We start from the raw sequence: 27,060 nt of genomic DNA, 5'->3' as shown, positions 1-27,060 counted from the left end.
ATTATCAAATTTCCTTCACTTGTTTTCTAGAACTGTTAATGAGTTCAGACCAGATGCTGCCTCTTGGCTTTGTGCCACTTTGTGTTACTCTTATGGTATCACTGTGCTTTATTTTAATGCCATCCTCTATTTTACCAACCTTTCCTACATGGGACCATCAGATATTGGGCAGTTGTAGGTCCTGTGAGCAGAGAATAATGCTGCTCAGAGGAACTCAATCCTTTCCCAAACTGATTGGTTACAGGGGTAAGTATTCACTGTCCTGTAATTTTCTCTGTGTAACTAGTTAGAAAGCAGAGCCAGCCTCAGAAGTTACTGGGAAGGACTACGACACTGGTGGAGAGAGGAAGAGGCATGATGCTATGGGCATCCACAGGTACATCCACAGTAACTGCTTAGAAACTATTTGACAAGTGTCATTGTCACATACATATTTAACTGCTGCAAATGTGGAGTTGAAAAGCACAGTGAAGAATTGCTAATAAAAGATTGGTGCATTGGATCAAGCTAATATTTAATGGCTTATTACTGAGAAACAGCTTGTTTCTACGATGTTTGAAGAAAATCTCCTATCTTGTCTGTTTTTGGAAGCTCTTCTGCAGCAAAAGACCTGGTCCATCCTCCTGCACAAGCCGGCTTACCACGTGGTGCCGGACAGCCCACTGATGTATGTTACACAGTCCAGGAGATTTAATTTCTTGAGTCCCACGAGGCTGCCGTATAGTCCTGTCATTGACTTCAGTCCTCCGCCTGTCGTGATGATAGCCACAACGGGGACCTGTTGGGCAGAGGAGGATGGGACATTCACACTGACAACACTCAACATCACACCCGGACTGCAGTGAGGTCTGGCCACCACACCCAGCCCAGGTTCTGATCTCAGACCATGGTCCCTTTTCAGAAAGAAAGGCTCCAAAACCAGGCTGTGACTGCTACTGCTGCTTTGCTTTGGATAAACATGATTTCTGAGATTAACACAAACCTAGGTTCTTGCCCATCTCTTTGGCAAATAGGGGCATAGATGAACAAGAAGAAATGCTTCTGTGGAGGCAACAATACATTTTCTCTACAATTCCCACTCCTTTGCCACTTTTTTCTTATTTCACACATCTACTACTACTATATGAAAATCCATGTCAACTCCATGAAGAAACCTGCTCAGTGTGCAGCCAGTGTTGTTAAGCTACCCTCATCAATACTGTTATTCTTCAGTGTAGTGAAGTTACTTAAAAATAAATTTTATTTATTTGAAGGAATTTTGAAATTGCAAGAAACAGAAGATATTCTAAGAAGCGCTCAGGTGTTTATCCTGAACTCTCACAAAATGAGGAAATTTGAACAAGGAAAGAAATCTTTGTCATGCAATGTGTTTAACACTCACAAGGTATTTCTGAACTAAGTCAGTTATAGAATAGGATGGCAGGGATGAACACACCTCAAATCTGACAAATTCCAAATTGACAGTCTTGAAGAATGCAATTTCTGCAACTAGTGTTTCTTACAATAACAAACCTTGACAGCAGAAGCAAATGCACTGAGGACAATGGACAAGCCTGAACCCACACATTGCCTATTTTGCTGATCGCTCATCTAGAAGAGTACATGAAGGCACTAGAAATTCAAGATCTACGCCTTTCCAACACACACATACTTCACGATCCTCCAGATCCTGTTGTAGGTGAAAAACATTTTTCAGGGCACTTGCTACGTATCTCTTCCTTTTTCTCAGGAAAGTCATCTCCTCCGAACATAAGTCGAACCCAAAGCGCATGTCCAGGTCTCGGTGGCACGAACAATTACTAAGATAAAAATAGACACATGTTTTTTACTTATTAACACACCCATATAAATCTTACAACTTTGATCAAATATAATCTACAGCACCCTTCCCTTCAGAGTGATGCAACGTGACAGAAAGTAAGAAAAGTTATTTCAGTTAGTTAAGCTTACCAATGGCATTATACCCTGTTATTACTGATGAAGAAACAATGTACGGTATTTACAAATGAAACAAATATTGAAATGAATATTCTAAAGGCCAAAGAATTACAAATTTAGAAAATCTATGCTCATGCTCAGAAGTGAGTGCATTGATTCCCATTTCACGGGGTATTTTCTCATGCTAAATCTAAACCAAAATCCAGTTTTCAAATGTTGGCATTTGCAGCGTGGTCTCGTTTTGAGCAGCTCCAGTGGGAACACATCCCCCTCTAGCGGTGAGCGTCCCTGGGGAGGAAACCCATCCACCCACCCGCCAGGTACGGGTGGCTCCATAACCCTGTTCACTGGAGGGATGGATGGAAATGGGTCACTGAGGTTAGTGGGGCAGGATTTCATCCCCACTGCTCTGGTCTGCCTGCACTTGCACAAAGTGTCTCGTGGGTCAACACTAGCAGCTGCATTTCATGTCACCCTTGACTCAAAAATTGTAAAGCACAATCCTCAGAAAAAGACTTCATTTGCATCAATTTCATAATTTAATAAGTCATTCCTTCAAACTCCACTGTTGTAGCTCATTCCCCTGGCATCTGTGCTCTTCCACTCACTAACCTCTCCTGTGTCTCTTCCTCACCTGCACCTGTGTGACACCAATGGGCAAGAGGTCTGCCACTGGTGTCTTCAGGCTGGAGCTACCCATGGGCTCTCTGGCTGGCCAGCTAGCCCTGGCCAGGCGTTGTAAAATGGCAGGAGTTTGCCTTTTCTTTCGGTGACAGAACTTCTGTCTACTACTGAGTCCATAATTTCACTGAAATTATGAATGTATGCAATTTCTTCACTGTAAGATTTGGGTAAAGTCAGCTGAATGATTACAACTGTATTTGTAAACGAAGACACGCAAGGGGAATTAAGTTAGGTGGAGCTGCAAAAGCCGGTTTCCACTGTAAATCAAGATACAAACAAACTGCTTTTAAAGTTCTCTAGAATAAATAATCAGAGAGCATTTTTCCTGTCCTGGAAAAACACTGGTTTTCCTGTTGTCATAGATCACTTGCCTTTCTGAAATGAATGATAGAAAACTTCGTTTGAATTCAAAATTACGCTATTTTCCCCTTCTATTTATTTGGAAACTTAAAAAAGTAATAATAATAACTTGCTCAGTTCTGTGTTACCTATAGCTACGGATAACGTGAAATGTCTTCATGTTCAGTGATGTGTATCAATGAGCACATCTACAGATACTGATTCACTAGGCACATTGTCTACCTTAGTTTCTACTCAATGTACAGCATAACTGGACTTAACAGTTAACTACTGAATATTGACAGTTAAGAAAAAAACACATGTTCACAATTTCTGACCAAGTTTAATGTTTACTCCTGTCTCCTGGTTTTTTAGTCAGCTTTAGTCTTCTTGTGAATTTCAGAGACTGGAATTTATTAAAAAAAGTATTCTGTGGTCAAAAAGGAAATTTATTTATTGACTAAGCATTAAAACGTTTATTGATTAAAGTGAAATATTCCTAGGGCTAATTATGTATATATACTGACCATGTATGTTATGTTTTATTCAAAGCAGGCTCTAGTTTTCTGACACAACCTGCTCATGTCATTTTTATACAGCTAAAACAGTATCAAAATCAGTAACCCAAGTCTTTAGTAACAGAAGATCTCTTACCAGCTTTGTGCTCTCACATTCAAGTCAAATCTTTTCTCCTGGAAAATAAGAATATGTACTGTAATTTATTTATTTTTTTCTTCTTTTTAATTTTCATTTTAAAATACCTTTTTCCCCTTTCTGTCCTGTGGTCAGAGCTTGATTTAGATCCCAGAAAAGTCTGGCAGTGATTGAGTTAAATGTCTGAGATCATGACATATATTTCCAAAAGAATTCACTTATCCTTAGTGGGACATCCCCTACTCACAGATCCCAGATGCTTCCAGGCTGCAGAAATCATTAACAGTCTTGGTATAGGAGGTTCCTGAGACTCATGCAATAAGTCCCATTTCCCATGTTATTCACAAGCTTTCTACAGCATCCTGAAATACCATTTTTTGTACATTTCCCGTTCTTTATGTTCTAACACAGAGCAGATCTTTGACATCCTGGCCACAGTCTCACAGTAAAGAGACTGCAAGTCTGCATTTGCTTCTGCCAAGACTTCATCCTGTCTTAAAATTGTTATTGCGACCTTCATATTAACTGACAAAAAGTTCTCTGGTCTAAGACAATGTTTTAATGACCCTGAAATCCAATATTCTCCTACTTCTAACTAATATTTAGACAAGATATCCCTAATAATCTGGATATCTGTATCAGAAATGAAATTTTTTGTAGTAAGGATCTTTCTCTTCTATTAATTTAATTCAAAATTAGAGAGCACTTATGTCTATTCCTAGCAATATTCTTATTACAATCTCTAAAATCCATATGCTATGTCTAGTCTTTTCAATGTACTTTAATATATTGTGCTTTTAAGCATATGTTTTACTAAGGGAAGGTTTACTGACTTTTTCCTAGCTGTCCAAGGAACAGCTTTCCATTTGGACTCTAAGCAAAGGAGGAGTCAATGAGTGTTTGGGTAAACAGGGAGAGATGTAGCGAAGGAATCATCATATGTTCCGACATCCTAGTTGCTCTCTCTACCCACTAGTGGCACATAATGGAGACTAATGGAGGCACAACCTGCTTGTGGGAGAAAACGGCTGGAAAAACAAAGCTCCCATTTTTTAAAGATCTGTGAAAAAAATAGCTATCTGGGACAATATTATGGAGAATGGTTATTACTTGAGTGACCTTTTATTCCTAACAGCTGGAAGTAATGCTCACCTCTGCGATGGTTGTTTGCCTTCCCATGGGCAGTGAATTCAGCATCACCACTGGGGAGCCCGTCTCTGTGGTGTACTTGCAGCTCCACTGGGAAAACAACATGCTTTAGGAGAAAAACAGTAATGGCTTTACCCTCTCCCCCTCCTCCCACATTCTAGAAAGGCACTCATGGTCAGTTCATTATTAAGGCCAACATACAGGGTGGTAGTGTCTCTTCTTTGGCAACATGACATCCAGCGTTGGCTCTGCATACTTGATATAGTGGAACTTGGTGGGACCCGAAGGGCTGGCCACTCCATCAGGGCCTAGCGTGATATCTTGTGTCCCCTCAAAGGAGCCCTTCACAGTGAGGGAAAGCTCTTTCTCTAAAAAAGCAGAGCAAAGGTAGTGAGAAATGTGTGTTGGCTTGATTAAAAATGGGCTGCAGGTAGCAGAGCTGTAGAGTTTGGACCACAGCTTTGTCTAAGTGGGAAGGGCTCTGAAGGGAGCAGTGGCAGCAAAGGGAAAGGAGCAAAGCAGATGCTATTTTCATAGAAACGGGACTCTGAATGTTCTTGCTGTTACGTAGATCTAGGATTTCAACTTTAATGCAAGTCTAATAGACCTTATTTACATATACCTAAGGGAGTATGAAATGTAGTCATTGAAGTCCGCAACATCCTAAAGTATTTACCTGTTGTTAACTGCACTTAATGCTGTAACTACTATCTATTGCACTAATGCACTGTAGGAAAGGGGCGTTGTCTCATCTGTAAGCATGCAATTATTAGTAAAGAGATAAAAAAAAAGCAATAACCTTACTTGATTTTTGCTGCATCTTCTCCGCCACTTCAACTTCCAAGCAGCAAAGTTCACGACACTGTAAAAGGCAGAGAACAGGCATCTGTGAGAAAGACCATCACAGCCCAACCTCTTTACGAGGTATTGCCAATCACTCAGATTTTGGACATCTCTAGTTACCCAAAGTGCCTAATCCCCTGGCATTTCTGGGCTTTTGCCCAGTAGATGCCGACTAATGAAAAGGAAAAACTTTGGAATGAGTTGTAGAGCATCCTCCAGTGATAATGACATAGAATTTGGACAAATGGGAAATAACTGGATATCATCAATGAACAGGGCAATAAAATATCCCATTTTCAAAGCATATACGTAGGAAAGAGGGACAAAAGAGAAAGAACTGGCCTACTGGCTTCTGTAACCCCCACCCTTCTTTCCCCTTTATATTAAGGAAGTGCTTAGAGGAAATTTCTTGGGAAAAAGACACGTACCACCAGCACTCCATTGGTAGCAATGGTTTCATGAGGACCAGAACTGGGAAACAAAATAAAAAACATGGGTTTTTTTAGATGAAACTAGATGAAGCCCTCACATCCTTGCCCAGGGTGTTTCCCTTTCTCCCCTGTTAGAAGAATGACAGCCAGAGAGACCCCAGCAGGTATGCAACAAGTTCCTTTCCACACTTGCTTGGACTGAACACTGCTCTGAGGGGACTTGCCTCTGTTACAAAGCTGAGCATTGTGCATCACAGCTACTTTTTGCAGTGCAATCTCATGATTATCTAAACTGGAATCTGCTGTTAGGCAGTCAAGTTCTTCTCACTAGAACATGAATAGTACATGCAATTTTGCCTTAACATGCTCATAGGCCAGCATAACCCTGTTGGGAAGCCCAGTTCTACTTACTTGCATACCATATTTACTTGTATGCAAATACAATCAAAGGGGAAAAGGGCAGTGGGTACCAATTACATGGGAAAAAGAAAAGCCTTCCAGATCTTGCAGGTAAAGTCAGGACATGGTGTGGAGTGACTTGAATTCTGGTTTTGGCTCTCAACCAGTATGAGGGCTGACCTTAGGCTGGTCACTTTATTTCTGCCATGCCTTAGTTACCTTGTGGCAACACAGAGACAAAAATAATGATTCACATGGATGGCAGGATGACCATGTTGGACATGAAGTCCTGCACATTGGCATTGTGTTGGGCATAAAGAGAACAGAATTACTAGGACCAAAACAGTGTTGTAAGGGAAAATTGAAGAAGTTGGAGATACACTGCAAACCTAACCAGGATGGATTAACATCAGGAGCCTGTCCAATGAATAAGTTGAAACAAGTATGGAAAGATGGATAGACATGCATGCACTCACACGCAGAAAGTTTCTGAAATGTTCACAAGTAGGCAAATCTGACATTGTGGATAGAAGGGACAATGCTGGGAGGTGCACCTTTGGAAACAATTAAACTGCAGAACAAGCTGACTGCAGGGATCAGCCAGGTGTCTGAGACTGCAGTAGTGATGTAAGAGAAGCCTGACACTTTTTTACAGAAACCCCACAAATTGTGACTTCTAATGTTATTTCTTTGGTTTAGCATTTAATGATTTTTGCATTTTCTTAAATAATCTGTATATCACTTACGCGGCCTCCAATTTGAATTCAACCTCCAGCTCCTCCGTGGCCTGAAAGCAAGAACAAGAAATTAGATGATGTAGGCACACAATGCTTTCTCCCTTGTCTTAACCCTGGTCCGTTGTATGCATTTCTGAAGTAATTGCTTGCAATGCCCAGCCTGGAATAAATATTTCAGACTGGAATGTCTGAAACAATATTTCAAACCAAATAGTTTAATGATTCCTTCCTCACCTCTTCCTTTCTTTAAGGTATCATCAAAACTACCTGTACATTTATCTCTTAGTGTGAAGCTACAGTAGAAAAAACAATTTGGAACTTGTTTTCTTTTCTGAATTCTACCTTTTTCTCCCAGCTATTCCTGATAGTGTCCTGCCTTAACTTACTGCCAGTGCTATTAGCGTGGAAGCTAAAGGTACTTTCCAGCCATCACTATAACATAATAAACAGATACTGGCATTATTTAGTGATTCAGAGTTACAGTTTTGCAACCTGTAAGGCAGTGCCTATATGTATGAGCTAGTTGTGAGTGACCTAGTTTGGGTACCAAAAGCAATCTACCCATGGTATCAAGAAGGTGCATGCAAGATATTTCACTGATCTCGTACACAGATCTCAAAAGGAGTTGAAACTCTTCTTCCTATTTTATAGATGGGAAACTGAGAAACAGAGTAAATCAGTCATCCAGAGCTCCAAACCTGCACTAATTCCAACAGACAAGTCAGCAGGCTCAGTCCTAGCTGGGATGTTACTGTAGAGCACAGCCCTGAGATACATACAGCTTTGTCTTTGGGGTACAAGTAGATACAATCAAAACTGGCTGTGAATTACATGGAAAAAATATTTACAGATTATAATTACATATTTACAGCTCTGCAACCCTGATGTTGCACGGAGGTAGCTCACAGTCAGATCCCTTCCCTACCTCCTGCACCGTTTCAGTCGTATGCTTTATAATAATTTATAATAATATGAGGAGGAGGGGCTCAGGCTCTCAAATCCAGATTTTTGCCACTTCTTTTGTGTTTATATTTTGAACAGCAATTCATGTACCCATTATTGGGATAAGTCATCCTTGGTGGAATCAGAAAGAACACCCCAACATTTTGAAAGTGTTGTATAACTCTCCACTGGTTTCCTAGTTGCTTTATTTTTTGCTCTCACCTGTGGGTTGGGCTTAAAATACAGAAGCACTGTTCTTTCAATTGGAAGTTTAGCGGTATCAAAGAGCGCGCAGAGGATATGGTCATCTGGAGTAACAAAATCCTCATCATACACTGTCAGCTCCAGCACGTTCTGGGGAAAGAGAGAAGTGGTTTTTATAGTGTTTACACTCTGGACATCAATAACTCTATGGAAAAGAGGGTATTGGAGATGTGCTTGAGAAGAAAAGTGGAGAAATTAGAAATCACTCCCCTCTGGAAAAACATACTGTAAATAGAATATTCGTTCTTCTCTAGTTCATTTTAATTGCTGTAATGTGAGTAGTACATGAGCTATACCTCATGATAGCCTAGTTAACTCCTAAACTCTGTGTCCATCTTGCACTGACTCATGTGAATCTCTGGTTTCCCTAAAACTCCAGTACTGAGTTTCGTTCAAAGAGCCTCTTTGAACAGGCACAGGAATTCTACCATCTCTGCGGTTAAACAGTTTGAACAGTCCCTTATCATGGGCCATCTCTTAAATAGTTTCTAAGCACAGTTCAGGAGATAAATAGGACCCACCATACACAAAATCTTCAGGATGCTTCAAGCAGACAGCTTTGGCTCCTTACCTTGACCTGACTCTGGATTCTGAAGTAGAAGGTTTCATTCCACACAGGATTGTTGGAGTTTCTCACAGTTTTAGTGCGGGACTTTTCACGTGTTGCAGTTGGCAGCCACAATGACACGTAGCAATCAGCCTGTGTTACTGGGTAGGGAAGGAAACCGAACGGTTGTTAATGTGGCAAAAGCAGTGGTGCTGCATGACACTGAAAAGGTTACTGTGTGATACCAGCAACAAGTATGTGTTATTTAAAGACAGAAGTGCCTGAGGTAATGTAATTATTTTTTCAAGATAGCCTTCTAAGAGGGAAAAAGACCACAAGATGACCTAGAAAAGGAGGTGGATTCTATTCTTCCTTGAACGAGTGACGAAAAACTGGGATGTTGCGTGTAAAAGAAGAGGATGAGAATTTCCTCTTCTAGTGAGCCTATTTCTTAAGTTTCCCAGCCAACATGCTTTCCTGTGCTCATGTGTGCATGCACACACACACAATAACCCTCAGCTGCTGTCTGATAAGAGGAACCTGGGAGCCTCCTCCACCTTCCAAGAACAACTGCAAAAGGCCTCCATCTCTTCCTTGCCTTCAGCAATTTTCTTAGTGAGGGTTCGTGAAAGCAGCTGCAGAACTACCTCTATTTTAGGAGACAACAGAGGCTTCCTCCAGAAGGATGTCGTTGAATCAGACACTGATTGCCACCTTCAGGAAGAGAGGGACCAAGTCTTTCTCCAGAAATCCACCAGGAGAAGGTTAGCAAAGGATATTCCATCCCATTTCTCAAAGTCACTGAAATTAAAGTATATCTTAACTGGCTACAGCTGAAAATGCAATGTGCTGTGTGCCAGGGGAACGTAGTATTTCTTCATGCAGGTTATGCGATATACTTCAGCAACTTGAACCTCTCTCTTAACAATAAAGTAATCCAATATCATGTAGTGCAAAAGGTAACTAAGAATTATGTCCTTTGTTATGAGACTTTTGAGAGAGACAAGTGATGGCAGCAGTAAATGCAGAAGACCCTTCAGCAGCAGGTAGGGACTCTGCAGGTACATCGGGGGAAGAAGAGCTTGTACATCAACTTGTGGGGAAAGGCAAAAACTCGCCTGGCTGCAACAGGAGCTTTTTCTTGTCTTGTCCTTTTCTTTCCTTCTCCACCAGGCTTTGCCAGGTGTCACCCTACAGCCACTGGCTCTGTCTCAAACTGGGTGGAGGCTGCATTTTATGATGTTGAAACCGTATTTGTTCAAAAAAGGCTTGCTGCTTTTCTGTCCAAGTCAGAATGAAGAACTGCTTGAGAAATTGCACAGCGCATTGCGATACATCAACTGACACCATAATTACTGGGTTTCTAACTTTCAACATTACAATGCAGAAACAGAAAAACATTTTTAATTCTGTCAAATTTATCCTGAAAATGAATGCGGAGAAATCAACACATTCCTGCAGAGTCAAAACCCCATATTCCTCTGATGGAAAAAATTTGTTTGGAAAATATTCAGCAGGCCCCAGTCTTGTCCCACTTTTGCTCTTTTCCACCCTCCATGTCTTATTTTGTATATATATATAGATATATAGATATATAGATATATTTAAAAAAAAAGGGTTCTGACAGCAGTTTAACTGTGCTTGTCTGGAATCATGTCTTCTGTTTTATTTCACTTCTACCTTCTCACCACTCTTATCTTTTATCCTCCTTCCCCATACTTTCTTCCTGTGTTAGTTGAGAGGATATCTCACCCTTTTTCTTTTCCTTTTCCTTTTCTGTTCCTTTTCCTTTCATTTCCTCTTTCCACTTTGCTTCCTCCTTTCCTCTTTCCTCTTTCCTTTCCTCTTTCCCCTTTTCTTTCCTTTCCTCTTTCCTTCCTTTTATTTTCCCAAATAAAAGGAAAGGAAAAGAGCTTCTATGGGCTGCCTTCCTGCTCTGTCTTCAAGTTCACTGGTGGCAACAACAGAAATTACCCCAGTAGCATCCATTTACCTCACAGAGAGGGCACGACAGGACTCTGAGAATCATGATTCCCAGGGATGTCTTTTCACTTCAGACATTTGGCCTGCATACTACGTTCCTTTGCCTCCTTCTCTCCTTACATCCATGCCCACTTTGCATTAAGGTCTGTGAGACATATCTGGGTCTTTGCCATTCTCGTGGGCACAGATAAACAATAAGCAGCATCAAAAGCTCCACAGTTTAAGAAGGATGTGAAGGTCCTTGGATACATCCAGAGGAGGGGAACAAAGCTGGTGAAAGGGCTGGAAAGTATGTTCTATGAAGACTGGCTGAGGTCTCTGTTTCAGATCTGTCATCATAGTTGGAGCCTTTCTATAGCTTATTTTGTTACTATTGCACTACAAAAGTGTCAGAGGCTTTTGCAGTGGATCTAATTAATAGCTCCACCTCAGAGAACTGTATGAGCATTGATTTGATTTTGTATGACTTTTGTTTGGGGGGTTGTGGTTTTTTTGTTTGTTGAGGGGTTTTTTGGGGGTTTTGGTTTTTGGTTTGTTGTTTTTTATTTGTGGTGGCGTCTTTTTGTTTAATCTGGGAAATTCTATGCAGATAATAACACTTTGAAGTATTTTGAAACTGCAAAAATAGGTATTTGAATATGTTTGGAGATCCTAGAGGTAATGATACTGATTTTGAAATGTTTTAAAAGTAACTCTGTACAACTAGTGCATGACTTTACATTTATCATTGGAGATGGATGACTGTTGGCTGTTTGGCTGGCAAAGTACTCTATTGTACTGATGTGATTCATCAATCTTGTATCTCAGTTGTACTTTGAGATACAAAACATATCAAACAATCCTTAATTATATGAGTAGATGTAGGAAAACTAGTCAGTTGTGTATTTAATGAAAAATATTGCCTCAGTTCTGCTTGCACAATCTCTTTCTACAACCTAGTTATTTGTGATTTTGCCTTGCTGCCTGACACAGAGATCTGCAACGAGTCCTTGATGAAACCTCTTTGTGTTATTGCATCATCACATGCATGCCACAGCCATGGTCCAGGAGGGAGGTGTGGATGCAGAGAGTGCAACACAGTGATAAGACCTAAGATATGATTAGGACACCCCTCACTCAGAGCTGTGACACTGGGAAGTCCTCTGATATACCTTCCAGGAAAACACATGATAAACACAGGGCAAGGTGAGAATGGTACTGCATTGTAAACCCAGAATCTTTGTCTTTCAGAACATATTCCCTGGCTCTTTTTGTGCAAGAGACTATGGTGCCTATTGCTGCTGCTCACAGTGAAGGAAGAGGATCAAGACAGACAGCAGGGTTACACCATTTCCCTTTCACATTCACTCTAAAGCTACTTTCAGCATCTTTTAATAGGTGGTCACAAAGCTATATCAATTCAAACAAACAGTTAACTTGCCTACTTTGTGTGACATCCCTCTTCTCTTTGCACATGTGGATAATCCATGTCCTTCAACTAAACAGTGATATTGTCCTTTCCTGCTCACTCCCCACCACTTTCCTGCCCTGTGACTCACACACCTGCACAACTGCAAGGCTGCTGCATGACCATTAGAAGGGACAAGACATCCAGCTCTCAGTCAGCACGGTTTTTGACAGTCATTTCAGGGTAGTTAAGAATGACATTTGTCTGGTGGCAATGATTTTAGAAAGCTTTTTCTTGCTCATCATCTGTGTCAGAACCAAGAGCAGGGCAGTGGATGAAAAAGTTCCTCCCAGACACAGTTCCCAAGATGCTACACACAAAACCAAAATTACTCTTTGTTTTTGAAAAGACAGGGTTCGCAGTTTTTCATCTACCTGTGTCAGAAACTCTCCTTTCATTGGAAGAAAGAACACATTCAAGTCTCAAAACCAATCAGAATAACACTAAATGAAACAGCAACAAGCAGCAAGGGCTGACCTGGTTTATAACCATTAATTTACATAAATACTGGATTAATTCAGAAATACTTGGAAAAGTTTGCTATACAATTATAAAAGAAAACTTCTTGTCTGTACCCTGAGATACCACTAAGAATAGAGATACTTACAGGTGTCCACTCGCTGGAGATTTCTCATCCGGATGATCCTTACAGTCAGCAGGTAGCAGGGAGAGGATTCTATCTGGAGAATGGTACAAAACAACATGAATAAGCCTTCAGTGGGAAAAAGTATCAAATGTGCAAATTAATAGAGTGCTACAAAACAATAAGACAGTTGGTAAAAATTGTGTCAACCATCTCACTATTCTGCAATAAAAATCTGCAACATAAGCTTCTGCAATCAAGGAAGTTTTGTTTTAACATTGTATAAATTTCACACTCTTTTTGCAGTGCTACTCTGAGAGTCTGGATTGCTCGTCATAGCAGAAAAGAAAGGGATAAATACTTGTCAGCTGGCACTGCCTGTGAGATGCTTGCAAAACCCGTTGCTCTGAAATTGCAGAGTTCAGCTCTACAACATAGCTACAGTAAGTCTCTTGGATAGAATAATGCACTGGTGAACTCCATGATGGAGTTGTCAAAATATCAGCAGTCTTACTCAAAGTTACAGTCAATCACCTTAGCAACCACCCATGAGGTTGCATCACATAGAAAAGACCATTATGGAATTCCTGTTGTCACGGACTCTCACAGGATAAACCTGAAGTACCGCTCTCAGAGAGGTGGTTTTGCCTTCTGCTTCAAAACCATAGATTTCTATAGTTTTCTCTTTACAGCTGTACAGGAAAAACAGTAACAATAACCTGAGCTTTCATAAATCACAACGATGAGATAAACCAATGCCTAAGAATTGTTTCCAGAGGATTCAAGGGCTAAGAATTAGATATGGATAGCCTTTGGGGAAAAATAAAGTTCAATAAACTCCTCCAAAAACCCCTTAAGATTGAAAGTGCTTAACTTCTTTTGGTCCCTTTGAATGTCTCAGCCATAAACTTCTACGAAACCGGTCTCTCCAGATTTCGTGACTGTGGGGACCACTTCTTGTTTTGTGTTAGAGGATAAGATGATTTCCTGCTGGCACATTCCGTAAGGCTGTCTCTGGCTCAGACCTATCTGCAAAAGGCTACTCGGACAAAGCCTACTCGGATAAACCAGCATTTCCTGTGGCTGTGACACATGGTCATTTCCTCACACTCCTAGAAACATTTCCACCTGCATAAGTGGTTACAGCAGAGCCCTCCAAATCATTGTTTTTAACAACTGTTATTTTTATCAACCAATTTCCTCTCATTTAGGAGTATCCTTCTATGTCTATAACACTTCAGAGACTTCCTAGAATGTCTATAAACAAGCAGACAAAATAGATGTTAAGGTAGATAAAGAGAAGGTGGAGGAACATCACTTAAAACAATATGTGAAATGTTGCCAATAATTTTAAGAGAACAGAGCAAAAAGATCTTATTTTCAGATGGGAAAACATTTAGGCCTCCTTTGTCACAACAAATTACGTTTTCAATGTACATTTAAAATCCTCTCTTCTCTCTCCTGGCAGATTGTGTTACATTAAAATGTTTTTGCTGAGATGTTAAACAGGGTTAGTGCTTTCACCCTTCCTCTACGTGCATCAAGAATTCTTTGGTTTCTTCATTTATTTAGTATTATTTCTTCATGAAACTAATCCTCAGCAATCCACCCACCTTCTATTTCAAGTATCCTTAAAGGAGAAAAAGGCTAAGAGAAGCTGCAAGATTTGCAGACAACAACTGATGGAGGTTATGCCCTCAGAGCTACCCCATACAAGGACACTGGTTTACATTTCAGAAAAAGTATAGTCATAGTAGTGAAGTTCTCCACCCAGTTAATTAACCCTTCTTGTCAGCTGGGTAATTAACAAAGGTGGATCACCACATTCACATGTTAGGAATGAGCTTGGGCACCTCAGCATATGCCCTAGAAGGCAGAAACTCATTGTCCAATAGGATCTCCATAAGCATGGGGCAATCCTCACTGCCATTTATCTCTAGAGATTGTGCAAGGCACTGCCAGCTCCTGGATCAGCTCCAGCTAAGATTCCTCAGGCAAATGGCATTGCTTGAGTTAAAACTAATGGATTCCATATTTGCAAAGCAGTTTGAGATTCTTAGGTAGGAGACATTAAGGAAGTACAGCAGGTTGGGATTTTTTAATGATTATTATACAGCTCCTGGCATCTGATCCCCTGTCTCCTGGTAATGACTTTCTAATATGTTAGCCAAATTTCCCCATCTGGCATGGGGAAATCAATTCTCAGAGATGCAGGTTTCACAAAAAGCCTTACTGATACATCACGAACAGAGTCAGTGGCTTCACAGAAGCTACAGATATCAGGGCCTGTGCTTGCAGTGGGGGAGAGGCAGATGCCACCAACCAATTACCTGAGGAAAAGGCAGCATCCAGGCATAACCCATCCTGGCAGCCCTGATACCTGCTGATGGGGGTAGAAAAGACAACAGGGAGAGCAGAAATCACCCAGTGATCAGGCCTTGCTAGTGCTCCCAGGAGGACTTGCTATTTTAATTAATTCCAGTAACATATTAAACAAAAGAAATGTAATTAAATAGCAAATGTGACTACTATAACATGATGCACTAGGGTCTAGTTATGCAAGGAAACTGGCAGCTATTCATGCATAAAGCAAAGGACAGAAGTTCTGTTACTCTCTTTACTTAAAACCTATTATGTTGTCTATAACAAAACAACAAAAAAAAGCTGCTGCTATGTCATGATGTTCCACATATACAGAGAGATTCCCACCGTAACCTTGAGTGATGGAAGACCCCAAATAGTATTGTGCCCTGGGGCTAACAAGGACATACTACAGTGACCATTTAGCACTGTCACATCACAGGTTTGCTTCTGATAAAATCAAGTCTGATGTAGTCACTCTGTGACTGTTTCACTGATTGTCAATCTGTCAGCTTGCCTTCAGCTTGGTGTTTCCCAAACCGTACCAATGTGTGCTTCCTGTACATGTGTGTATAACCCAGCTGCAAGCAATGTAGCACGCTGTGATGCCAGAGCATGAGCAGGGTGCACACTGCTAGTTTCTCTGTACTCCCAGGGAAATGAAGCTTTACTGGGATTTTCCAAACAACAGCTGCAGCAAACACAGAGCAGACTTCATATTCTCTTCTTCCAACTTTACACACTTCCCGTAAAGAAGAATAACATGATATGATACTTGACAGCAAGTTACTGTGTTGATGGAAGTAAAGGATTCCTCTGCCATGTGAATGATTCCAACTTTCTCCCACCCAGGTGAGTAAGAATTCAAAAACAGAAATTTCTCTGTCGTGAGCACTCTGGTGATGCAGGCTGGCTGCATTCCTGCCAGATTTGTGCCTCTGCAGGTCTATCCCAACCCTTTTTAAAGTCACACTTCTATTCAGATGTAGGTATGCATGGAATGCATCCATCTTGAGAAGTGCTGCTGTAAATTACTCCACTAGTTTAGCTATAAAATGTATCCTGTCACATAACAAGTGGCTGTGGAGCTCCAGAATGACAGTTCTCCTTAATGAGACAAAAGTCCATGAGACCAGAAGATGGATATTCTTCATAACCTTTTTTTACTTGCCTTTCGCTCAATACCTCTCTTCAGTCTCTAGGCTTCTTTATCTAACAGCCTCTTCCGGGATGAGCTACTGCTAGCATCTTCCCAGCTTGCGGTATCAATGGTATGGACATTCACCACTCCACCATGCCTGCTGAAGACCAATCCTGTTTTGCAATTCCACAACAGTACAGTCAAATGAATGCTGGATCGATGCATATTTTGTTTTTCAGTGAAGGCTCTTTGTTTTACCATAGATTTTCAATCACGTAGCAGAGTATTGTAGCTGCTTTCCCAAAACAGAAAGCAGTCATCCAACAGCACTAATCCAGAGAGAAGAATTTAAGCTTGAACCTCCAGGGGCAGCCAATACATTCCAAGTCCCAAGTGTTGCCCTTTTTAGATTGCTATTTATTCAAAAGCAATCATAACCTAACAGAAAAGTAATGCAGAGATCCTGAAATTCATCTTCAGTGCATGTGATGAAAACCATATCACCAAAAAGCAGTTGTCTTCCAAGCACATGCTTGACTGTTGCTTCTTTACATGAAAGTAGGATGCCTTCCATGTGATCTTGTGAGGACACAGCCTTTGTCATGCTGCATGAAAAAGTGCGATTTGGAAGCAGAGAATGTGCTGGTACCATTACCTGTTTCAGTACAATCACACTACATGCTAATCCACAAACCACCCTGCAAAGATCAGACAGGATTTAAAAAATACCTTGAGGACAACTGATTTCCTTTTTCAGTGGTTGAAAAAGGCCACTTCTACAGACCAACCTGAAAATATTTGCCGTATCTACAAAAACCATGAAAAGAGCTTCCTCTACACCAGTACATTTTTCCTGCAGTCACCCAGTAATAATGCCTTTATCCATTTCTATGTCATCTACTGGCACAGAGCCTTTCCTGGCAAAGATTGCTTCCCTGCCTTGACTAAGGTCCCCCTGCATTCCTGGCCTGGAGAAGCATTCTGTTGTGATGAAATCACTCACAGGATATTACTGGGGCACTCCTTCCTTCATCTCCAGGTGCCAATTTAACTAGATGGTAGCCAGGGACCAAATCAAACTAAAATGTTTTGCTGCTGACGGTGTACCCAGAGCTGGCGGTGTCTGAAGAAGTACCTATCTTCAGCTGTCTGAGAGTCAGGTCTCCTTAGAGAATGTGCATGCACAGGTTTTTTACACTTGTAATCAGAATGCTTCAGGCTGTGAGCATCACGCAGCCAAGCCCTGCCCCAGCCTGGTAGAGCCTATCTCCCACTGCTGTGCGATAGGCCATTGGATCCCACTCTGGCACACTGCCTGGTCTAAGCCCTGTTGGCTGCTCCATTTGCCCATGTTCCTGAAGCTCTTCCTCATTCTTGACAAATGCTTTTCCACATTGGAAAAGCAGCTGCTCAAATTTCTTCCTTCCTTTGCGTCCTCCAGGTCCCTGGGGCTGTGGCACCTCCACCAAGGGCTGTGGGGTTGCACAGGGCATGGTGGGTGCTGAGGTCCACTGCTGCCATGGGCTGGTTTTCACAAGCCATGTGTTTCACAAGTTTTATTAGTAACGTAACTTCTAATCAGACCGCCTTTTCAACAGAATTAACAGAAGTCTTGGTTGGGTATCAGTGAATTAGAAACTCCACAGCTGAATGGAAACATTCCTTTCATGCATATGGCCACAGTAACCCTGTTTTCACCAAAAGAAATTAATCTGTGTCCACAGGAGTATGACAGCTATGTACAAGGCCACAAGAATTGTGTCCTTCAGATCATTACCTCCTCATACATATATCCATTATGGGACTCTGAACACTTTAGAGGAATAAGGCGGTACATGATACTGTGCTTGAAACACATTTCCAAAAAGCAGAACTTCAAGCATTAATCAACGCAACATGGATACTCTCAGTGCACAATGATCCCAACTTCTGCAGAGATGCATTATTTGACTGGTAACTTGGGCTAATTGCATAGTCTTTTTAGTACTGTTAACACTGACCTCCATCTTTTAGTGTTTCCAGATGTTTAACAACTGGAATTTTTCTGATTTTGAAAAATAAGTCCATTTGAAAACATAGAGCATGCAATCACATGTTCAAAATTATTTCCCTATGTAGAACTGCAGCCCGAGGATTTGGATAGTCAGTCCATGAGAAGACAGAGCCCTCTTATACTGCTTTGCCTTTACCAAATAGAACAGATATGAGAGAAAGAAGCTGATCATTAACCATCTGAGGGCTGAGACTCACCACACCTCATTTCAGATAGTTGTAAAGTAGGTGTTTTCATCTGACAGCTGCTAGGCATTTCTGGAGTCTCATCCTAAGCTAGGCATTACCACAGGACAAGCATCACCCTCTGAAAATCTCTGACTACTGATTCTCAAGGAAATCTAGAAGTCTATCTCAGTTTTGCATTTTTCATATCAAATGTGGATAACAGAAACCATACTTCAAAGTTATGAGCTTATGGGAAGCAGTCTCCTTTGGCTTTGCGAGGTTCAGTTTTGAAATGGGAGGCGTGCTGGATAGAGCATGTGATTTCAGCAGTCTGCTTTTTGGATGTCTCCATACCACCACTTGTGGTGGCTCAGAACAGCTTCTGCAGTTAGCAGAGCTGCTGCTGGTGCCGTGCTCCTGCAGACATCATGGGGCTGGGGGTGGCTCAGGAGTTGTTTCCTCCTGCCTTTCCAGTTGCTGCTGTTGCAGCTGGGGCTGGAGCTGCCCCACAGAAGGCTATTGCCCTTGTGGGATACATGGTCCCTATGCCTGGCACCAGCTGGGACTCAGCTCTCCTGCCTGCCTCCATTCTTGGTTCACGTGATAGAGTCCAATCTGTACCAGAGGCAGCAGCTTCAACCTCCTCCTAATATCTCCATGCAGTGTGGCTGCTCCTCACTCTTCCCATGATCTCAGGAGCTGCTTCCAGCTTCCAAAAGCCAGCAGAACCCAGAACTCCTGCTTTGCACAAGGGAGAGAGTTTAACCTGCCCTCTTCTGTTAAATGGATGCTGTTCTCCCAGCTGCACAAGCCCTGCAAGAAGGAGACCTTGCCTGGCGGGGAAATGAGGTACCACTTGACCTGAGGTGTGAGGCATCTCACCCTTGTTAAGACATGGCTATACTGAATTTAGAATTATGCATTCATTTTTCCCCTTTCCTTCCCTCACAGTCATTATTGTATGAGACCTGTTGCAGTCCTTAAATATTTTAATATAAGCACCAAGGTCTGAAATACCAGAGCTGGCTATGCCTAATACTTTAGCATGAGGAAAAGTACCAGCCAAGACCTGAATAATACAGATTTCTTAATGCAGATAAAAATTAGCATGTTGGCATAAAGGCACATGTAGTAGCTGGGATATTACAAGAGATGATCCTTCTTAGCAGGCAAAGACCCTCATATTTAAGGCTTCTGGTAGTTTCAGTGGTGAAAAATTTACATTTGAGAAAAAACGAGCAGAAGATAAAAGCATCTATGCATCCTTCACATAAACATATGATATGCTGCAGTAATCAAGTCATGATTGCGGAAGTGCATGGGATGGAGTGCTGTTCTGATCGCAGAAATAAGAACAGTGACTATACAGCCAGATGCAAGAACAACAACTCAGGCCACCACCAGTGGATTGCCATGAATTTTTTGATTTTTGAAATATGAAAAATAATGCTTCAGTGAGAGACAGGGGCAATAGAATGGGCCAGAAGGCAGCTATGGTCGCAAGCACACAAGATGATTCTTTTGGTCTACTGCCATCACATATGCCCCCTCAAAATTTCATGACCCTTAAATGTTTTTAGTCTAAACCTATATCCTGAGAAGATAATAGAAGAACAAGCACATCACTGTGTGGGATTAAGAAATGGAGACAAGAACTTACCTGTCGTAATTATCATAGGTAACTATAAACCAGGAGTTTAAATCTTTTTGTTTTCTCTTGTCATGATTTTATGTTCCTTACCCCTTGTAAGGAGCAGGCAGTATACCAAAGATCAGTTCACTGGTTTTCAGCCTGTTTTTACCATCTGCAGAATTCTTCATCCTATATATGGTCTAGAATTTCAGTATCGCCACAAGCTGGAGATAGCAAACATTTTAAGCTAAATATTTGCAATGAAATGCCACAAAGACAAAAGCCTCATAGAATATATCCTTAGAAAATACAATATAATATTGTAATGCCACTGATGATTATTTTTTTTTTAGATATGAAAATCCTAATACTGGGTAAACACAAAAGATAAGTGTGTGTGAAAAAGTAAAAATACTGTAAATGTGAATGAAAATTTGTTTTAATTTCTCAGTGCCTAAATTGTAACAGGTAACTAGCTTATCACAAAGCTCACCTGTCTTCCCTTTTGCAGCATTACTTGAACTTCCAGATAAAGCTCTTTTTCAGCTTCATTTTGACTCGGTATAGCATGTCTGCATAGATTATAATGCAAATTTCCATAGAATTATCTGTCTCAGAAGCAGACACTTCTTGGGACAACACTGTTACATGAGTCACATTTAAACTTCTCTAACTTTACTAACTTTAACACATTTAAACTTCCTGACAGGTAGGAAACAATGCCTGGACTTACTGCACAGATAGCAAAACAGCCAAATGACAACTCTGACCAAAATCAGTGATCTCTAACAAGAATAGCCTTTGACTGATCTTCAAACACAAGAAATAGCTTTAGCATATTCAAGCATCACTGCTTTCACAAAATCTATTGTTACAGGTTTATTTTCTGATGGAGCACAGAAGTGGTGAAAAATCAGGGTTCAGTAATGCAGGACGCACCCACCCCACCCCCCCCCTCCAAGTTGTTAGGATAGATATTGTACTCCCAAAGCCATTACAGCAGGACAAGCATCACTATTACTTTTAGCCTTTTAGTTATAAAAAAAACTGTGGAACAGAAAGATCACAAATGGATTTCTTTTACAAGTAAGCAGGGGATTAAATCAGTAGATATTCTGCATGCTCCCAATGAAACGTAACAGAGAAATACAACAAAAACATCTGAAATTCATAAATATAAGTGGAATAAAATAAACTTAAGGGTTCTTCCCTTGTAGCACTCAAACTGTTGCTGTCACTACTTGTCTACCTGAGCCTTCTCCTCTCTTGAGGAAAGCAAAACCATCATTCCCTCTTTGATTGTGTGCTGGTTTTGTCTGGGATAGAGTTAATTTTCCTCATAGTAGCTAGGATGGAGTGATGTTTTGGATTTATACTGAAAACAATGTTGTTAACACAGGGATGTTTTAGTTATTGCTGAGCAGTGCCTACAGAGTTAAGACCTTTTCTGCCTCTCACACCACCCTGCAGCAGGTAGGCTGGGGGTGCATGAGAGCTGGGAGGGGATAGCTGGGACAGCTGACCCCAACTGACCATTTGCTTGCATGGGTGGCTTTTGCTTTACCTGTTAAACTGCCTTTATCTCAACGCATGAGTTTTCCCACTTTTACTCTGACCCCTGTCTCAACAGGGAGGGAGCAAGTGAGCAGCTGCATGGTACTTAGTTGCTGACAAGGGTTAAATCACAACAGATTCGAGATTCTCTTGCTCATAATACCTTGAAATCACCATTGTCGGGTGCAGTACGTCCTTCATCTCCTTCTTGCTGTTCACCATCTCTCAAAGAATTGATGTCTGAGTCTTCATCCTGAAGAAATAAATAAATAATAAATGCTATAATTAAAACAGCAACAGCATCTTTATCAGGGTAGATAATTAATTCCCACTTGCAATAACTTATGCCGAAACCCTAAATAGAACAGCTGTTGGTTACACCCAGCTCTGTTACTGTGCTCAGCATGATGAACAAACTACCACGTGGTTTGGCCCATGCTAGTACACAACTCATATCACGGGTACCCTTTCAACAATTCAGTGAGGGAAAAGCCATTTCGGCTGTGAGATACCCAAAAGGTGCCTCTGCATTTATTCTGTGGATAAAGGTTTGCTTTTTGTTTTGACTGGGATCTTTTGGCAGTCTGCTCCTGCTCTCAGGAGTATTAAATCACAATTTTAAAAAGTCCCAGAATCTCTCCTCTGGGTTTGAACCCAGAGCATGAAACAAGTTGCAACTGCAAAATTTTAAATCTAACTTTTCAATTTTTTCAGGAAACAGAAGTTCCAAAATACTTTTACAATGTAGGGTGCCCCCTTTTGAAGCACTTTGTAGGAAAACACTGTTAAAGGACAGTTCCTAAAAGACACATCGAAAGTATTCTATTACCAGAGTATTTCCTAAAGCTCTGTGCCTTTGTCCAGCGAAAGAGCACCAAGAACAATGTATAACATACTACAGTTAAAATTACGTGCAAATCATGAAACGACACAGGGAATGCAAAGCAAAATGGAAAACTCAGAACAAAAATGGGAACATGGAAATAAAACTAAGCTTCCTATCCCTATTCTCTATCCTCTCCTTACTGCTTTTTCAATAACAAAAATGGAGTTGTCACATTAATACACATCATTTTGTTATTGATACAGAAACATTAAGTTTTTAATAGAAGTAACAGGGTTTTTTTAACTTGGTGTGGATTCAGGCTGATAATTCAGTCCCTTAAAAATTGTTTTCTTCCCTGTTGATTTTTATAACTGTCTCTTTCTGTTTCCTTGCTATGGTAACTTCTCTCTTTTTGCCTATGAAGCCGAGGATGTGGGCTCTGGTGGAATCAGGAGGACTTTCACCACTGATAGCCACAAAGAGAACGTCTCACTTTAAACTCCTTCAGGCAGAAATATTGCTGCTTTGTCCCATCAGACAGTAAGTTTGTACAGTAGCTTGTATATAAACACTCTCAGAAAGCAGGATTTTGTTTTCTGTCAAATGCAGTGGACCTTAAGCAAACTTTTAAAGCCATTTTCTTACCTGTAGACCTTTTGCATGTAATAACATCCTGGCCTTCCCTGGATCCATGTAATAGAGCGATTCCGGCACCTCCACAGGAAGCAGTTCCTGAGACATGGTTGCAGGATTGACTCGTGTAGGAGTCAATGACAAGTTATTTTATAAAATGACCTGAGGCCCCACCCATCTCATCTCTATAAGTAAAGGACTCCCCTCCCATTGCTGAGCATGGTGGAGCACCAAGGATGACTGCTCCAGGGAAAGATCTTAGCGCACAAGCACAATATCCAGAAAGGATGCAGTACCTTCCTCTGGCTGGGAACCGTTCCCAGTCCACACTTGCCCCCTGGGTCAGGGCACTGCTGCTACCTTTCTTCTGTGGTGATCAGGGTCCCAGGCCATCCTGCCAAGCAGAGGACAAGCATGGTTTCAGGCACCACTGCTGAAGCCTGCTCTTTCAAGCCCAGCTTTTCCCCACCTGCAGTATGGGGAATGGCTGGAGCAGAGTAACAGCTGCTCCTACATAGGGGAAATTTAGCCCTGGAAAAAGCCTCTGTGTGTAACTACCTACCTGCATGCTGGCACACACTTGCCCACTTTGGTCAAAACCTCCATATAAATGGGGGGACTTGAACTCACTGCTTGCAAAGAGGCACTACCCTATGCCACACAGTAACCCCCCTGGGAAGGGCCACCTCCACCACCCGACAGGTTACTACATGGACCAGCAGCTCCCAGCTCCTTCTGGGCTGCTCCCATTTCTTCTTCCCAGGAAAGCAAGGGCAAGGAGTGGGCTGGGTTTTCTGTTTGTAGGGGTGAGGCATGGAGTAGCAGTACCAGATTACCAGCATAGCCTGTGACTACAAGCACTACTCAGGACTACTATGGCCTGTGGCAGTACCTTACATTCAACAAAAAAAGCAAAGAAATATATAGTAGCTGTGCAAAGAAGATAAGATTTATGCTTTCAACATTTTCCAGAGAAAGGCAATTGAACTTTATAAGGCAGCCCCAGGAAACTCATATCAAGATGAATGGAATATAGTACCAAATAGTTTATCTTTACTAGTTTTATTTTACAGAGATTTTGCTCAACCAAAAAGCCTGAACAAAAGAGCACATGAACATCTCCAGGCATAGCCAGTCGAAATTACCATCTTCAAACACAGAAAAACAAATGAATAACAAACTAGCAGACCTAGTAACAGTAGGCTGTGTCATAGCATCTGCATTTCCAGCATGAAAAGTAGCTCTGCCCACTCTTGAAGTACAAGAGCATCTTTTGGCCTTAGGTCATGGACACTCAGAGCTGCATACTGGAGAACTCCTCTTGCAGCTTAATTTATAGAACAATCATTCATCTTTTTTTTTAGCCTCATTAGAAAAGAAGACCTGCTTGACCTTGGAAAACCTGCCATGGGACACTAAAAATACCAGCATACTTGCTGTTGGAGTAGGCCAGCTTTCCCAAGGCTGATCAGTTCAAAGGACCATTAGCATAAGTGGTGATATTCACCTAGAAACCCTTCTAAAGGTGGCTAATCTTCAGAAAGTTGAGATTCCCTGTCCTCAGGAAAACCCATGGAGAAGAACAGGTGGGTTCTATGTGCAGATTTCCATATCTGCAGAATTAATTCCCCATTATATGCATACTTGGCCTTCTGGGATGATCTGTATGGCCTTCAGCTAAACCAGGGTATTCTGCTCCCACCTGAGTGACTCCACAGGGAACTCCATAAAGAAATTTCAGTAATGTTAAGTATAGATGAAGCAAAATAACTTATCTGCTTCAAAGATCTACCTGTAGTTGCCATGGCAGCAAACAAGACAACTCTCATCCTTTAGTGCTTGCTAGAGCTCATACTCCCTCTAATCTTTAGGTTTCTTATTCACACTACAACCCAGTTTGTAGAAGCATCAGTTACCTGGCAAAGTTACCTGTGTTACTTCTCACTGCAGAGACAGGCTGTGGAGGAATGGAGCTCCATGACAAACATTAAATGTTTCGATACATTCAAATATGTTTGCGATTTCTTTTATCACAGTCTCTAACTGGAATGAATCTGCTGATAGCCAGCATACCCCTAAATGCCTTGCAACAGTGTGTGCTTGCCTAGCCTTCAAACAAGAGTTTATTCTAGTAAACTGGAAACACAACTAGGACCGGCTGTGACCACCTCATTGCTTTCAGACATATAGATACTTCTATACAAAAAACAACACTGGAGAGCAGAGCCAAATGGGTATTATGTCTTGGATATGTCCTCTTCCTGCAGGAGCAGTGTCTTAGACCATCATTTGTACAGTTAGTGAAGGAAGATGATGTGGAGCAGGAGAGGAAACTCACAGGAGGCAGGAGTGCTTCTGCTGTCTGTTGCTTTACTCCTGTCACAGGCAAGAGGGAATCTTCTGGGAAATTAATTTTAAAGCAAGTCTTTCACCAGAGAGTTTTATACTACTAGAATATATTCCTGTTAGGACATGACAATCATACTGATAGAAGTACAGCACTTTATATCCATTGTATATATGCATCAGCATTTCATAGAATCATCGAATTATAGAATAGTTTGGGTTGGAAGGAACCTTCAAAGGTCACTTAGCCCAATTGCCCTGCAGGTAGCAGGGACATCTTCAACTATACGAGGTTGCCCAGAACCATATCCAGCCTGGCCTTGAGTATTTCCAGGGATAGAGCATCCACTGCCTCTCTGGATATGCATCTAGCGTACAACTGGTGTACAGCTCTGATTCTGGAAAGTATTACTTTCCCAGTAGAGAGACTGGCATCATCAATAACTTTTTATATCACCGCACTCACAGTTAAATGTTTATTTATGTTTCTCTCATGTTACAGTTACTAATGCATTGGATAAATTCCAGCACTTTCTGTACTGGTCTCTACATAGTCTATTGAAGTGGAGATTTATGCTCCATTTTATCTCTCTCAGATTCTATGTATGTTGCAAATGCACAGTCCCCAGTGGTTACATGCACAGTGAGAAAAGTCCTCTGTGCTTGGATTTGTCTCTCTGTGGGATGTTTTCTGTACTTGGAGAAGGTTTCCCATGAGTACACTGAACTAGAAGAGCAGCTGCCAAAGTTTTCTGAATCCCTGTTCACTCTCCACATTTCTGTAGACTACATGCAAGTTTATCATCCCCTCATGAACTGGAAACCAGTATGAGGGCAATATGCCTAGTGCAGTGCTCTCTTCTGTGCCCCAAACCAGCTGCGGATTACAGGCCATCAGCTTCCACACGAGTGGAGAGCACAGAGCTTAAGAATGACCAGAAAAGCTATTTGTTAAGGGTCTATGAAGGATTTTCTGAATGATCTTCTGCACATGGGTCAAAAGCATTTCATCTGTAACAAATTCTAGAATATCATGTAATCTGTTAAATCTCAAAAATACACTAAATCATATGTTTACAAAGTAGATACCTAAATAAAACAACTGCAACTCAAGGAGGAATTTGGAGCACAGCTTGCTTTCAAGACTGGTTGGAAAAGTTTTGGATGTCAGCCAGCTAAGTAGCAGAAATTGCAAAATAAAAGAAAGAACTATCAATTGCTCAAGATTTAAAAGTGTGTATTAATATATGTAGTAACTTGCAGCTCCTTACCTGATAGTTATCAGCCTTTAAGCACACTCCATTATCTTGGTGGAAGAGCAGAGTAAACATTTCATATATTTACAAGTAATTTACAGATTATTGGCTGAGAGAGGGAAGGGTGCAATAAGTAGCAGCTGGCAGGAA

The sequence above is a fragment of the Nestor notabilis genome, unplaced genomic scaffold, assembly GCF_000696875.1.
Source record: "Nestor notabilis isolate BGI_N333 unplaced genomic scaffold, ASM69687v1 scaffold5515, whole genome shotgun sequence".
In the NCBI taxonomy this organism is placed as follows: domain Eukaryota; kingdom Metazoa; phylum Chordata; class Aves; order Psittaciformes; family Psittacidae; genus Nestor; species Nestor notabilis.
Note: the sequence above shows the minus strand (reverse complement) of the source record.